Consider the following 17,748-nt stretch of genomic DNA (forward strand, 5'->3'; position numbering starts at 1 on the left):
GTTAATCTTTATTGCCTGGCAGTGTTTAAGTTATTACTTACAGAGCTTTCTTGTCTGATGCCACACTTCAAGACCCTGCATTGTAGGTTTTGTTAGTGATTTAGCAATGTGAGATGAAAATATGTGTGGTGACAAACTCATTTTTCCACTTTCAATATATCAATTAATGTTACAACTCACAAAAGCTTAGAAATCAGTAAATCTGATGTGTTTGTTTTTACATCAAAACTGTAATTACCAAAAATGACCAAGTTTTCTATATTTCTGAAGTGATAGTGTCCCCCACACTAGCGTTCACCACAGGGTGAGAATTTTTGGTACTGACAATGCTTGTAGTTATAGTACCAGTCAAAAGTTTGGACACACCTTCCTATTCACTTGAACAAGATAGTTCGTCCAAAGTTTTGGCTGGTACTGTTCATGCTAGCTTGAAGTGGCCGAAGGTGTGGGGATGCTGTTAGCTGCCACCAAAAGAGGAGACGTTTGACACCAGTTAGCTCCAAAGTTGTCTTATTTACATGTTAATGTTATGCACTGTCAAGACTACATTCAGGAATCAGCTGGTTTAGTTCAGAGTTGGGGGGTGTGAGAATAATCTTCATACTGTCACTGGAGCTAACGTTAAGCTAGCTGTTGATGGTCAGTAAATACCTCTAAACTGTAGTCTGGCTGCTTGAGCATGTTAAATACCAAAGACATAATTTGTGGATGTGGAGGCTTTGAAGTTGTTTAAAAGCAGGGTTGCCAACTCTCACGCTTCTGGCGTGTGACACATGCTTTCACCTTCAGTCTCACGCTCTCTCGCTGCCCAAACTATTCTCACGCCAAAACACTGCGACAGCAACAGAGATGAATAGCCAGAGTTTTTTTTGGTATAGAGTGATGGTTAAACTACGCAAATTATTTTTTTTACAGTTATACACAGGGCTGTAGTGGAGACTAAACGCACATAAAGGCCATTAGCCACCTCTCAAATTCTGAAATAGCATTTACGCAGACATCCCTTTATAGCTGTCAAAGGCTCAGACCAGATTTCTACCGCAGCTTCTGTTGTATCTTCTAGGAGCGCTCGTTTTGTTTTCCGTTTGAACATTTTATCCTTGTATGAGACACGGAAACAGCTGTTACTGTTAACAAGGGGTGACCAACAAGCCACCGCCCACTCCTGCTACACGGGTGTTTTAATCAAATAAACCCTCCGTGCTGAAGCTAGCAAGCAGACTGGAGCCGCTTTCATGAGACAGACGAATGAATCAGAGTAAGTAGGACCACAAAGTAAGTAGCTAGCAAAAACTCTTCAGCAAAATGTGGAGCTTAAGTTTTTTAAATTGACATTAGTGTTTTAACCGTCCAGTTTACAAGTTACAGTTCTGCTTTATGCTCACTCAAATTTTTAAAGGAAGGCTTTTTATATTTTCAGAGTATGAGTAATGGTGTTGAAAGGAAAACAAGAAGAAAGTAAAGAACTTTCAAAAAGATTGAAAGAGAAAGTTTAAGGAGGAAAGAGAAACACAGAGGCCACCCAGGCGTCATCTGATAGAGAGACATGAACAGATTCAAAGTAGGAAAACTGGTAAGGAAGCTGTATCTAGATTAATTACTGTTCAGATTAATATTTTCAAAGGCACAATCTATTCAAATGTAACATCCCACCAACAAAAGTCAAAGAACAAGATTAATAAGATTATTACAGGCCTGCAACAGTCACAGATACTGGCTTTTCATTTGATTTATTGATTGCTGTTGGGATGACAGAGACAGAGAATTTCAACAAATATAACAATAATGCTTCTAAAACACATCAGATACCCTAGCTTTAAGGTAAGCCTATTTTAAAGTCAGATTGTATTAGCTGCATTACATATTGTACGTCGTGATATGACAAATTAGTTGGCAGATTTACTTCATGGTTAGTGCAGCCGTCTGTCCTGCCAGTGCAGCACCCATGAAAAAATAGTTAAGAACACTCATGTACATATTTGGCTGTGTGTGTGTGTGTGTGTGTAAACCCTTGTTATTGCCTTTTAAGTTGTGAACATTCAAATAAACGTTGTAGTTTGGATATCGGGAACAACACATCTTTGACTTTCATTAGTGAACGAACCTGTGTGCCCTTTATTGGATTAGTGTATGTCTACTATTGTGGTATAGTCAGACCATATCCTTAAATCTTAGACCTATACTCCCGCTCCCACCACATGTGTAAACTGCATACTGTTTTAAACCCTGATGGTCAATTGAGTCCAAATATGTGCACGTGATTAAGTGCATGGCATCAAAATCTCACTGCAGCCTGGTACCCAAAGTTGACGACCCTGGTAAAAGCACCTTTGACATAAGTAACAAAAGTAACGAGTGATGTAACTAATTCCTTTTGCTGTTGAGTAATTTTTAAGAAGTAATATGTAATGTGTAAGTGATTACATTTTCCAACTAACTTGCCCAACACTGGACATTAATGGGAATCAGTACTAACCTTGGCAAGCTAAGCTAATTAGCCTCCCCTTTCCAAGTGGGAACTAGTTAGCCTGGCTTGCTAGCTTCCACTTTCTGAGCGGAATACAAACTTAACAGCATGATGGGTCTTCCCAAAAGTTAAATGTTGTAAAGGGACACAAGCCTTAAATCGCTAACAGTACATAACCAATGCTATGTGGGCTTGTTGAGTAAGGTGAAAAAACATCTTGTATCAATGAAAGCTATACAAGGTTATGTAGTGCGCGTCATGGAATAAAATAAGACAAAAGTATCTGGGGCCATAAAGCAATGAGGTAATCTCATCTCATTCGAGATTGACATAGTTAGGGGAAATATGTAGGAAATGCTTTTAAGAACGCCAAAGGTGGGCTGTTGGTTACTATAGTCTATCTCCTATTATAGTAGACTTATGCACTAACAATGTCATTACACAATTTCTTGTGGCATTTATGAGCAACTTTACTGTAATCGAGCATTTGCTTTGTTTAACTTGGACTAAAAATACAGATTGCAGTATTTCATGGTGAATTATAATGTGCTTTCTATTTCTAGGTTAAGATATTTTGGGCCAAAGATTCACACATTTAGTCTTCACTGAATCTCTTCATCACTCTTGCTCGTCTTTCGTTGATAAATTATTCATCTGAGTGGTCACATCTGGTATGTTTTCTTTCCTTTTGTCTCTTTCCTGCTTCTCTCACACTCTCCGGGGCTTGCAGGCGACCACCAGCCGAGCTGAAGCTGAGCCAAATTTACGGGAGGCTTTCATGGCCTGTAATATTTATGTTGGGGTTAGTCCAGGATTTTCACTGATGATTGTGAATTTATGTTGCAATCAATATGGGGGATCCTCCAGCTGAGCTCATTATGATAATTCCTCCAAGAGTTCTGCTCAATAACATTTGTTATGCACATTTTGATTTGAGTGCCATAATTGGCTGTTTCCAGCTTAGCTAAAGTGCCTTTATAATCCAGATCCACTTGTTTATGACTTCCACCAAAAGTTTAACCAACCAACAGTCTTTACTGGAATGCTTTTATCTTAAATGCTTTTCTCCAAGACTGAACTCTTCCTCACACCATTATCAGGCCAAATGGTAATCTCCAATAATTTCAGCATCCAATACTGTACAATGCATCCTCATGTCTCATGCTGCTTTAATCCAGCAGCATGATAATACTTAGCAGAGTGGAATGTGAGCCTGTATCTGCGATGGGTGACATACTGTATTTGAACGAGACAATGTGCCTCTCCACAGGCCAGAGGTATGCTTTTATCCTCCTGTGAATGTAGCAAAAATTGGAGTAAGCAGCCAACGTTTTCAGTCTACGGTTTGTGTAATGCTCTGCTCAAACCTGAGCCTTTACTCACACCGCTGTTGAAACAGGTGGTGTTTCGGGATTTGTTTGAAAGTAAATAGACTTCGAATAATGAAAAGGAATCAGTTCTATGTACATGGCGCTTCACTTTAGACAAGTTGTTATTAAATGATTTTTTAACAGAGGATTTGGCAAGATTTAGAACTTTTGCCATTCTATAATAAACAATGGCATGGTCATAATGAAAATATTTACTTAATTCTCTAAAGTGACTTATGGCAACTTTGGCCACTAAACAGAGTGTCATGAGTGTTATGGCGTCAGGTGCCACAGTCTGTATAAATACTGCCTGTACACTTGTTTATAGGAAAACCCCCATCTGGCTTCAGCGAACACAGTCAGACACACTGGTGACCCCTGGGATTTTTCGAATGGAAAATATAACAGGACTGTTTGCTAAGCGGGTGGATAGCTGTGCAGCAGTCAACTGTCAAGTGACAGACAAGACAACGTTGTAAAAGACTGCAGGCTCCACATCGCTGAGCCCAGCCCTCTCTCAACCTGTAAACACAGAGCCTGGCTTTTGAAGAACTATCCAAAAAAGCCCAGTGGCCTTTTTTCATTCCCTGTTTATGGGATTTATAAACGATGACAGCGTTATAGTGGTGTGCAAACTTAAAGTTCAAGTAGCTAATAACCCAAGGAATTAACAGAAATATCTACAAAAAGAATAGAGCGATGGCCAGGAAGTAAAAAAAAAAAAAAATCAGCTGCTGAGCAATTCTTAAGACTGTAAACAAAACAATAAGACATGAAGTTAAAATGTCACGCTCTATCACAGCTCACTCTTGGATTTATTATAAAACATGGGATTATTAAGCTTTTTTCATTTGAAACTGTATTAAACAAGTCTAACATTTTTTGTTACTTTTACCTATTTTATGACCAATGTGGTTTAGTCTAGAAGGCCCCTAAAAGCAGCGGGTGACAGTTGATGCATACACAGAGCCGCTGTGACTGATGGCAGATAGAGCGTTAAAGAAAGTTGAAAGGTCAGATGTTTCAAATAAACAAGACAAGGCTACAATAACTGTTTTTGCTGCAAATTGTAGAGGAAAGGTAACATCAAAAGAGTATTGGTAGATAATCTGTTTGGTTTAATGTCTTTGTCACAGCTTCGCTTAACGACTTAGAACAAGTTTAATTACTCTATCAAGGGATTTCGGTACGGAAGCTCACCAGTGCCAATATTGCACAGTATAATGAGGCATGAATATTATTATTATTATTTGTGTGTGTGTGTATTTAAAATCTGGAAATGTATTTGTGTTTTATGTGAATTTTATGAAACATAAAAAAGCTCAGTGAAAATCTATTTTTGGAGTCTATGGGTACATTCATAAAATATTGATCCATGTTTCTGTGTTTACTTTGTCACAAGTATTGATTCTAATGTGTACCCACTCACAATAATATCTCTTTGCAACTTCAGAAAGCAGAGCTGAGACAAAGTCTCAAGTATTGGCTATAGTCCCAAGTCAAGTCAAGACCTAAGTTCCTAAACTTTATGTATCAAGTATCGCGTCCAAAATCCTCATTCAGTAAGTAATTTTTAAATAGTTTTTACAGTAGTAAGTATAGTCAATTTACTAAAGCACAATGATCAGGTGTTTGCTATTCCTGATACAATTAAAATCATTTGTAGTTGTAGCTAAATATTTAGCATGTTGCTGTCCATTTTTTTCGACCACAGCAGTCTTTAAATCCAAATGTGATAATCTGAGGTGTCATCTGTTGATCTGCACTGAAAAACACATCTTGTATGTGCAAAGTATATACATTTGCCAGAAAGTGAATTTGCTACATGCTCTTTTATAACATAATAATAATAATAATAATGATAATAATAATAATAATAATAATAATAATAAAAATCTTTGGTCTTGTGGAGGATATTTTGAGTCAAAAGGCAAAACTCCAAATAAAGTCACAGTTCACTGGTGTCAAAGTTGAGTTGCCAGTCTTGTTTGAATTTTACAAGTCTAAGTCATCCGATTCATGACTCAGGCCTCATTGTATCAATATAGACTGTAGCTTTCATTAAACATTTTAACAAGTTTTACAGATTTGACAAACCACTGTAAACTATTTTTGCCTCATGGAAAACCAAATGTGTTAGTTTTATGATGCAGAGTAAACTACATTAATTGTTGGATACTTCTACATATGCAGAGAAGCTGAGAGTTAGCCGGCAGTATAAAGCTGTCAGAGTCATCTGTCAAAGTATTTGGATGCAGCAACTTTGTTTAGATTTGAAGACTGGTTGCGCCAAATGTCAGAGAGTAACAACTCAATTCTGTGGACATGAACAGAGATGATGTCATGTAATGAAAAGAACATGTACTTTCTCTATTTTTTTTTAGTAACTTCTGGTATAATAAGTAAAAGGCACCTTGCACTGTTGCCAATAAATGTCTTTATATTAAAGCAGCTAAAGTAAAATGTTCAAAATGGTCCAAATTCTGAAAGTTTTAACTACTTAACAACACAGAAATCATGTCATGTAGCATTAGTGAATTGCACATTTCATTCCTTCTTACTGTGTATTTGGGCTGCTTGTTTTTGTCTTTGTGAATAAAGTTTTATCTGCATCAGATACTAGAAATACATATGTGCAAACACAGTAAACCTGCAGGGTGATGGGACATACATGCTCTGTTGCAGTACTACTTAAGAGATCCAGACTGATAACTTATGTTTATTTTTCCCTAAAAATCCCGCATAGTGTGGCTCCAGCATGTCTTCCAAACTTCTGTCAGACGACTACAGTAAGTGTGTGAATTTTGTGATTAGTATGAGAGGGTAAGTGAGAAGCTGCAGTCAGCTCGACATGTTTCTACTCTTGTCAATGCAGCTGGGCTTCTAGTATTCCCCTCCTTCAAACTGTTTAGCTTGACGGCCTTTATCCACATCAATCACATGAGGAATTGAGCCACGGGCGTTTCATCAACACTTTTCACAGTGAAAACAATGGAAGATGTCCCAGACCCACTTATACACACATTCAACAGAAATTAACCGGAATGGAGTGCAGCAGTGGCGGTTTGCGTCGTGTCTTGTCTGGTCGCACATGCCAAGAAAGATTAAATATTCCAGAGAAGAGGATCCGTTAATATTTTACAGTTGACCAGATGTGTCCAGAGTGTTATGAAAAACACGCTTTCTATGAATCCATCATCTTTCAATCCTGTCCGGCCCTCAGAACTCACCAAATACTTCAAAGGCAGTTGCACGTGGTGGATGATGAACTATTACCTCAACATTAAGAGCTCTCAGCAGATTCCCCTCCATGTTCCTTTCACCCTGGTGCCAAAACATGTTAAAGCACCAAGCTGAGCTGCAACCTGAGGAAGTCAAAGGTCTCAAAATACAAATATTGGAACTCCCGCCGCATGTAAACACACATGCAGGGGAGCGACATGGTCTCTGTTTGAAATGTTTTGTCACTGCTACAGTGCAATGTGCATGATTTGCACCTCAGTGTTCAGTCTGAGTGCATCAGGCCTCCTCCTGTACGTCATCCACTACCCATGCTGAGAGAAGATTTACAACCAAACTGTGCAAGTTTAAACATTTTATTGCCACTGTAAAAAAAAAAATGTGGCGAAGGGAAGTATGATTAAAATTCATCACATTCTTTGTGTTATTCAAATTAAGAGTGAATAACAAGATGAAAAATATGGGGAACACACACAGATACACGGAGGGAAGGTGACCGTGACCTCTTCTGAACTGGGCTTAAACTCATCCAACTCACAGGAACACCGAGGACCAATTTGAAGAGCTTTTGGGCTTTTATAGGAAGGGAAGACATTTGAAAGAATGAATGTTTCTTGGCTACACAGGGCTCATTTTCAAGGTAAACCAGTCACCCTGGAGCTGGAACTTGTCATCTATAAAATGCAGCAGCCATGGTGGTCGATATGGTGGTCTACTGTCTGGACCATGATTAATTAGGATGACTCTTTATTTCATGTGTAATGGCAGATTCTTGTTTTTACTCATTGTGCATTATTGATTCAGCCTGACACTGGAGGAGCATCATGATTAAGGTTATTATATCTCAGCATAGATTGAAAAAACACACCAACAATGTTGCTCAGTCAACAGGTGCATGCTGGGTCGAGCTAAGATGCTCACAGTGGATTTTCCAGCTGTAAAGTCTGCCTTCATTGAGGTGTGTACCGCCTTTCTTATGTTTTAGCCAATTTCTGTCGCAGATGTGACTGTAGAGTGCTCATTCTGCAAGTTCAAAATTATTAACAAGACCAAGAGTCTACAGCTATGCTAGTGGCTCTGTGAGGTTGTACTTGGACACAGCTGTGCTTTCTAAGCTAAATGTTAACACCTACATGCTAACATGCTCACAACAACAATAATAACACAATGATGTTTAGCAGGTATAATGTTTATCATGTTCACCATCTTAGCTTAGCATTTTAGCACGCTAACATTTGCTAATTGACACTAAACACAAATAAAGCTCAGGCTGATGGGAATGTTATTAGTTTTCCTTGTTTTTTGGTATTTGGTTAGTAACCAGAGTACATAGGACAGGGCAATTTTAATGTCGAAAAATTGGTGGTAGTGCTAGATGAAATGTCAGGATCACCAAAGTCATTAAGATACATCATCTGGGAACTATGAATTTGTTTTCATTTCATGTATTTATTTGACTCAAGACCATGATCACATGGTATGGAGCACAAACAGAACATACGATAATAAAAAAACGATACCATGGCTAAAATACAATAAATAAAAGAGGGATATTTTTCAAAAAGGCACCTAATTTACAAATAAATTTTGCCTTATCTGATTGTAACAACAAAACACAGAGGAGAGTTTAAATAATACTTCAGCAAGTACCTTTCTCTATAATTCATTATGCTTACATTCTTACATTCAAACAAAATATGATACTTGTCTCCCAGACGGTTGTCATTACAAAGGTTGCAGATCCTCTGGTTTCTATGCAGCCCTTTAAATCTTCCAGTGACTTTGGGGATTCTGGTGTTGTTCACCCTAAAGTTACAAATACCCTGTCTGTACTTTTGGTTTTCATAACAGATACTTTTCCAGTTTAAGCTCTTGTTTCAGTTCTACATAAAGATCACATGATGTCATACTTTTGAGCTCACTTTGCCACTTCTACATGAGCTCATCTTTCAGCAGTTAGTTTCAACCATTTGATGGTTGAAGCTAACTGCTTCAATCATCAAATGGTTGTGTGAGCCAGAGGTAAGACAAACCACAGTCATCCAATATCTGCTTGACCTACAAGACCCATGGTGACGCATATATACCCGAATCATGCAGGTTGAGCAAACAGTTGTACATTATTCGACTGAGTTTGGTTTCTATGCCTTCTGTCAGCTTACCCCAGTAGCCAATAATTCTCTTTTTAACTGTGACTCAGAGTGGGTGTCTTCCCAGCTCCCCAGAGACCATATTATTGCAGGTTGTGGTTTTAACTTTTAGGGTGCACTCAAGAAATTTGAGGTGTAGTTTTTACAATATATTTATTTTTTCAAACACCCACACTTCACATGCATACAACATAACTGGTGTAATTAACTTGTCAAAAAGATCTAGTGTGATATATACAGGTAAATCAAATTTTCTATTCTTACAAAAGAGTGCAAACAATGCACGGGAGGCTTGCTTATGCAACTCCTCAATGGGAATCTTAAATGAACCATTATAATTCATAATGATACCGAGATATTTAAAGCAGTGGACAATCTCTAGATTTTCTCCACTGCATACAAACTTTAGTTTTGTTTGTTTTATCACTATTAACCTTTAATTTCCATTTCTCACAGAAACCTCACACACAATATGGTCTACTGCTTTCTGTAACTCTTCTTTTGTTGTAGACATGATAATTGTATCATCCGTGTACATCAGTACCAAAAGCTGAATATAACTATCTATCACTGTGTCATCAAAATTAATAAGCTGACAGCCATTATGCAGTAGATAGTCCTCTTGATCATTGATAAATGATGCAAATAACAATGGTGATCAATTTTCCTGCTAGGGTTATAAAAAACTCAGATTTAATACCATTAACGAATACACATTTTTATTTTTTTTTGTTTTTTTATGTTTTTGTACATATTCATTACTTCATCTAGGAATTTACCATTAATACCTGCTTTTACCAGTCTAGACCAGAGTGTATCCCTCCAAACTGTCCAAAACGTCTTACTGTAACCAATAAAAGAACAAAACAGACTTTTCTTTTTAAAACAATACAAATCAACAATGTGTTTCAGTAAAAATATATGGTCAAAGGTGGAGTAACTTTAACTATAAATACTGCCTGAGCCATTCCATCTTGTAGATACAGATGTTTATAGATATTTCACTGTATAACTGAAAGTTTTGAACTGCTGGAGGTGCAGGGGAATGCCAAAGTCAGTAGGATTAATCCTCTGGGTCACATGGATATCTGTACCAAATTTCATGGCAATCCATCCTATTTGTCGTGAAGACATTTTAATGAATGCAAAAAACATCTACCTGCTGGTGGCATTAGAGGAAACATCGGGGAACCAACAAAGTTGGAAGGATTCATCCTCTGAGGACTGTGAATATCTGTACTAAATTTCATGCCAATCCATTCAGTAGTTGTTGAGATATTTCCGTCTGGACCAAAGGGATGGACGGTCGGTCTGACTGAGCAACATTTACTCTAAAGTGGGTAAAAGCTATTAGAGTGAGACAAGAGACACTGAGTGGACTTGGGGAGCAGATTGTGGAGGACTGTGTAGTGTGTAAAGCTAACAGAACGACATTCATTTAGGTGGGTATGATAATACACACACTGAATGGTTACAACCACCTCTTCAGCCAGTGTTGTATGTGCACTATGACATGTTTTAAAAATTCTGCAGGCTGTCTGTGTTATTTACGTTGCCAGTATTATCTTGACATATTATTCACATTTTCATACACAGGTGCAACTTGTCAGCTCTGCAAGAAACATCAATCATCTTCTCATTATTTATGTATTTATTCATTTTACAGGTGACAGAGGTAATTACCGAAGTCACTGTTAGTGAGTCAGTGACGTTCACAGATAGGTCTGCAAATACTCTACCTGTCCTGCAATAACCTTGTGACATCACTGCGCCTCTGTCCAGCAGTCTCTGTGCTGCTGAACAGGCTCCCTGCTGGCAACATGAATAATAGCCTGTGTGTTTAACTTGCTCAATACAAAGAAGCCATGTAATCTAAATACATAAGGTAATATAAATACAAAGGAACCGTGTAATCTCACACATTGTAGTTGCGGACTCCCGAGTGTGTGCGGACTGTGTGTGTGCACGACTGTGACATTTTGGCTGTGCCTCCCGCTCCGTCTCTGGTTGGGTAGGCTGGCACTCTCTGTGTTTAAAAAGCTCCCGGAAAGTTTACAGAGAGTGTACTTCTGCTGGGCTTTGTGTGACAAGTTTTAACGCACCATACCCATCAGCAGCAAAACAGCCACAGACCTCCCTGGAATCCACTCTGCCACTTTCCATTCATGCATTTCCATGCATTCCCCAGCTTCCTTTAGTGTCCCGTCTCAGAAAACCTGTGTTGACAATTAATAATGGGTTTGTTTGTCAGGCTGCAAGCTAAGAGGCTACTGTGTGTTTACCTCGCTTTTGTCCTGCCGTGTGTCACCATGCAGAATCAGTCTAATCCAAGTTGGAAAGAGAAGACACAATTTCCAATGTAACAGTCAAGACAGGGCTCTGTCCCCGCTAGCTTTTATCTTGATCACATTACACAAACTGGCTTCTCTGAGGGCAGAAAAGTGCCAAGAATGGCCAAAAACCACCCAGCACAATGTTTTTGTCAACGTTTCACACAGAGAGCTGTAACCCTGAGTGTGACATTCCTGATATAAGTCTGTTATGAAAGTTTGGCAACGTGCAAGTTTGACTAATGTAAAGAAAAGGAACTTGTTAACCACCTCAGAGACAAAATAATGTAAACAAGCCGATGTGACGCTGTGGAAGAGATGTTTCCCTGTTTATAAGATGATAAAGGATTCCGTGTTTCCACTGGGAATATACAGTATTTTTTAAGGAACAGTCTAATAGTGCCACTTGTGATTTTGCTGGTGTGTGAAACTTGTGAACTGATCTGGACTGCCAACAAAAAATAACGTTTACTAAGGATGCAAGTCCATCACAAAATGTCTTAAATGATTAAGTGGTTATCATGTAAAAATCCCAAACATTTGCCTGTTCCAGCTTCTAAACTGTGAGGATTTGCTAAGTTGACTGTGATTGAATATATTTGGGTTTTGGACTGTTGGACACAAAACAAACTATTTGAAAATCATAGTGGTGTCCAATCACGTAGTTCAGAACCAAATATCAACTCTCACACACTATCAGCATTTATGGTGAATTTATCAAGCGATCTTCATCAGGCATTTCACACAGAAAATGACAAGTCTGCATTTACTGTAAATACATACACACAGGTATTCACAAACATCTTATAGGCGAAACAATCCAGAAACTGGCCAGTCACGAAAAAAATTTTGGTTTTATCTGTCCAAGTTTTGAAATATCTGTCTCTGAGATTTCTGTCTTCACTTGAATACAGTGGAAGTCAATGTATTACTATGATACCATCCCTTTAAAGAAACCTAGTCTCTGGTTACTCTGGGTAATCCACTGACCTCACAGTCAACAGTTTTCAGACACTTTTTTGTTTTTTGTTTTTTAGACAGAAAGTAGTCCAAAGAAACTATTCACAGTGAGGTTTGTGGATAATTCAATGTTTTTAGAAGGAGATGTTTCTCTTAAAATGTTTACAAGTCATTTTTGAGTGCTTTGAGCACCACAAACACATTTCAGTTCACCTCCATTGCATGAGAATGGTGACCGGACCACCAACCCAATGATAAAAACAACAAGAAGCAAGTGAAAAATTATGTTTCTTATATAATTAGATTTTTCACAGCAGACATGTTGACATTTTTAGAGTAGGAAAAGCACAGGTTTTACTAATAACATTAACGATGACAGTTTTATTCAAGTGTCCCACTAAACCATGACGGTGTGAAAGTGAGCCAGCATGTGCAGTACCAGGACCCTGAAACTGAAGCAGCTAAATGGAATTCAGCCATCATTTATTTTATTATTTACCTACCGTGACATGTCAAATGGTCTGCTGTGAAATACAAAAAGGGTTTTTACTTTCAAGTAAAAACTGGTCTTTTGATTTCTCTATTAAAATCCAAGTTAGCTCTGTGTGCCAAGGTGGAACCCTAACCCAATACCAATATCCATGTCTGTGCAGTGATCTGGTCAAGTCTTTTTACTTTCATGTAGTATGACATGGGACATGCTTCTTGAAAGTGCTGAAAGACCTTAAAATGTCCTCAAAGTAAAAACTTTATGGACACTTGCAGCCATATAGGAAAATTAGGATGCTGTGTTGTGTAATGTATTTTATCTATGCTATAATATACTGCACAAATACACAAACACATTCATAAATCATATAGTTCTTTGTTGTTATTTATTAGTATACTGAATATACATTAAGTCTTATCTCTCAAAATGCAGTGTTAGTGTCAATCTTTCAAGCTTTAGTTTTTGTTTGTTTTGAGAAAGTGCACTTCTAGCCAAAACATCTCAAAATGTCACATTCTATGATACTAGATATTTTATGTGACATTTGCACACGCTCAGGAATGATAATAAGAAGATTTTGGTATTCAAATAAAGTTTTTTGTGTTTATGAGAGCAGCTTACTTCATTTGAAGTCAACGTGATCGATGTTCTATTTGTGTTTGGACACGAAATGACCCAAAAATGCTCCAACATGCACTCTCTGGCTGGAATGAACAGACACAGTGATGCTCCGAGCATGAGGTGGAAAGAGATGATGGCACATCATCGATCTTTTATTTCAAGTCATTGCAGATATTGCTAATAATAACGTGTCTCCGTGATGTCATTTCTAGGAAGCCATATCCCTCAGAAGCAATATTTACACTACACTAGGTGCTTGGGAGTCAAACAGTATTCTGGGTAATGCTCACAGTGGCTTTGGCGCCGCAGTGAAACAGCCGAGGTTGTTAAATATTATCTGACTACCTGGAAGTTTGGGTTCAAAACGTTCTGATTTCATGTGTTTCATGAGTGAAATTTTCATTGCATACGCTCCTGGATTATGTAACATCCACTTACAGCTCACACACACACACACACACACACACACTCACATGTAAACACAGACTGTAACACTTTTAACACTAGAGCCTTAACATTTCAGCCTATTTGTCCTCCTAGAACTCCACTTGTTTTTGCTAAGAATCGCTACATTTCACTTGATAAATGACTAATACCGGGGTGAAGTTTCACAAGTGCAGCTCATATACTACCTCTGAGCATGGAAAGAAGTAAATAAAGGTAAAAACCCAGACATAATGTAAACATCTGCTTTATATCAACTGTACTCGATAACAGACGCTACGCTAAATGTGCATTTCTTAGTGACACCCTTAAGATATGCATGGTAGCAGCTGATGTTATGTATGACAGCGAAGGTTTACCTCTTTCGTGACAATTTTGGAAATCCATTTAGCAGCACTAATGTGAAATGTCACTCTGACCCCGGTGCTTTCATTCAATCACTCCTACAACATGAAACACGTGTCGCGTGGATTCCTCAAGGCACTGAGCGCTGATGTAACGCTCCTCTGAAATGCATTTAGTGGAGAAAACAAACTCAAGTGGTCCAGGAAATGGCAGCAATGGGGTGACAGTAATTATGAGTGGCAGCGGAACACATTTGCCGCCTGCTTAGGTCTCCCCATGTTAAGACCCGACTCCGATGTGTGCTCCAGAATGAGACCTGGCAACTCCACCGGAGCTCACCAGCCATTACCTCACTGCTTTTAAACGGCTCTCAGAAGTCCTCTCCAGGCAAATCCAATTTTCCCACAAATGTTCATTCTAAGGTCACTTTACTCTCAAATGGTTGACCTCTATTCGTTTTGGGAACGACTCTGAAATATGTCATGATTATATGGAATTTGAACATGTTAAAAATATTGCAGCAGTAAAAGTGAAAGGATCACTACATTGTCTTTTATAACTGCATCCATCTGTTATTAAGTAAAGCTGGACAACCTTTCAATACATTGCCATCTATACAATTAGATTGGCAGCCTTTACCACCTTCCACACTGCAGTTTATGTGATTTAGGGGGAAATCTGATAGATTGTAGCAGCATGAGTGACAGATTTATGACAGTTTGGATAACATTTTTACAGTTCACCATTGTTTTCTGTTTCAAATTTGTTTGGCTAACCTGGACTGTTGTTTAAAACCTGTACGATGGTCTGACGGCTTGTGTTTCTTGCCATATCCACCTGCTTTTTAGAATGTTGCTGCGTCATCTCAACAATTAAATTGGTGAGAACAATGAATTACTGATAATGATGGCCTAAATATTAAAATAAGATCCGAGTTGTATATTATATGTATATATATTTGAAGCAAGAAATCTAACTATCATCTGAAGGCAAAAAAAAAAAAAAAATCTTAAACAAAATGTACAAAGATCACAGAAAAGGCTTGGCACTCTTCCTCTGGCATCATCCAAACTCATATTTAGCATTTAAATGTAACCAGTCACAATATCTAGCTAGATGTTGGCATGTGTTAGTGACTAACACAGGGCTTTTGTAATCAGTTTGATATGCCAAATTGCCAAATGCAAATCGGTGTGTGGCAGCTGCATTGACTTTGTTGGTGGTTGTACTGTAGAATGCATTTCAAAGAATCTGTAACAATTTTAGTTAGTTGGTTAGCATAACTTAGCTGATATGTAAATAGTGACAAGAGTAATTTTCTGCTACAGCCAAACCAGCGTTTTATTGTAGCATAACAGGGACTTACACTTAACTGGGGCAATGAGATTGTACACCTAAAACAACAAACAGGCAAACCAGCTTCCACTCTAGCTATCAACTCAGCTTTTACAGACTGTGGTTCATAGTGAAACACACTATAACCCTGCGCTAGAGGTGCAGCTCTCCCCCTGAAAATTAAGCCCACCTGCAACCCCAAATACTACTCCGCTAAACTAGCTACCGGTCTTTTTAGCTCAGTTAGCTTGCTCGATATTGATACTGCTAGCTTAAAGGCCAGGGTATGCTTAAAACAAACTAGCTCGTATGAAGTGTCATCCGACCACGTCTAAAGTGTTTATAGCAGTTCCGAATGGATACACTTGAAGCCAGGCCAAAAAACCTTGCTGTGATAGAGGAAAGCAAGATGAATTCATGGTACAGAAGTGGCAGAAGTAGTTTTGAGAGCATACTGATTCCGTAATAGTTAGCTCATGCTACTAACTGTAATCCCACACGGCAAATGTTTTGATGTGACAAGGCCCTAAAACAGGCTACCGAACATGTCCACCATGATCCCGTTTGTCTACGTTAATTACATAAGATACCTCAATGAATTAGAAAGTGATACATTCAATCATATCACAAATATAAATAAGGGACCCGTCCCCATACAGTTGGACGGTCAACCTGTGCTGCAACACTGTATTTTATGACAAACTGCCCCATTCCACTGTGACTTTTTAACATCAGCAGAGCAGCAGACACACACAGCAGACGAGATACACACCAGCACATTCCTCCACCCAAACATTCGAACGTGACACGCTGCAGGGGCGCCTCGCCCCGATGTGACTCCATGTAGCTACTTACTTGACAAGGGCCATGTGTGGAGTCTTTTTCTTTCTTTTTTTTTGGCCAAATGTTCTTTTTTTCCCAGAAGGTTATGAATAGATGTATATCTGCATGGTAAAAAATTGATGGGTCTGCCGGTTCCTGGAGCACAATGTGTCTCTGAGATCTGAGCCTGTGCCGGCCTCATCAGACATGGAAAGCTGAGAGGAGACTAGCAAGATGCTGCTCTTGTTTAATAGGTGTCACATCAGCTTCAAAACACTACACCTTCTGCAGAAACAGACAGCCAAGAGGGTTTTTTTTTTCCATTCCTGAGGCTCCATATCAATGTAGCCTGTGTACTTTCACTGTTTCATAAAAGCACAGTGAATATAGACTGTTAGAGAAACACAGACAGTGTCTTTTATCAAAGATGTGGGTTGAGAGCCTCTGCCTATTAAGTATTTATTTCATGCCTTCACATATCCAAATAGTAAAAAATAAAAACCTCATAGACTGCATCACTTTGTTATATTTATTCAAGAGGAAATAATTCTGCATCTCTGAGTGTTTAGAGAGATCTAATGCAGATAAGTGCAGTAGGAATGAATGATGTCATCTAAATTGAAGCCTGCTGTTTCAATTGTATGTTGCTAATATAATAAATAGCTGTACTTTGGACAGAGAGGTTGAAAATATGTAGTTGTGATGAGTGCAGATATGTGAGGACTAATATGGTGATTGTTTTTTGTCTAATTGGCAAGGCTCAGAGATTCGCAAATTGTAAAATATGTGCTTCTTTCATTGTGTTGTTTCACGCCGTGTGCTTAAAAATGTCCCCCTATCTCACTAAGAGACTGCAGATAGTTGCGGAGTAGTGATACCATGCTGCATGAGGACAGCCATACCAGAAGACGAGGCTCATTTCTGGGCACTGAAGTTGCAGGGTGTGAAGAAAAGACCTGATTTCATGAAAGAAACCCATAAAAACAAAGGAGGGCCTGATGCACTGTCACACATGTTTAATGAGCTCTGGCTGTTTGGAAAATAAAAGAACCGTTCTGACGCGTGTAACATCTTATCTCCTTTGCTCTTTTCCTCTGTGATTTGTGTTGTATTTCCAAGACAAGCAAAGCCAGCGCCAGTGGAATTTGATGCAGCTTGGATGGGCCCTCTTGGG

General features: G+C 38.6%; 1 protein-coding gene across 4 annotated transcripts in view; it reads right to left on the reverse strand.

Moving 5' to 3' along the window:
- The window catches only part of myocd (myocardin), a 163,583-nt gene that overhangs the window by 67,133 nt on the left and 78,702 nt on the right, over positions 1 to 17,748 (reverse strand). The window lies entirely within an intron of this gene.

The sequence above is a fragment of the Thunnus maccoyii genome, chromosome 20 (assembly GCF_910596095.1).
Source record: "Thunnus maccoyii chromosome 20, fThuMac1.1, whole genome shotgun sequence".
In the NCBI taxonomy this organism is placed as follows: Eukaryota; Metazoa; Chordata; class Actinopteri; order Scombriformes; family Scombridae; genus Thunnus; species Thunnus maccoyii.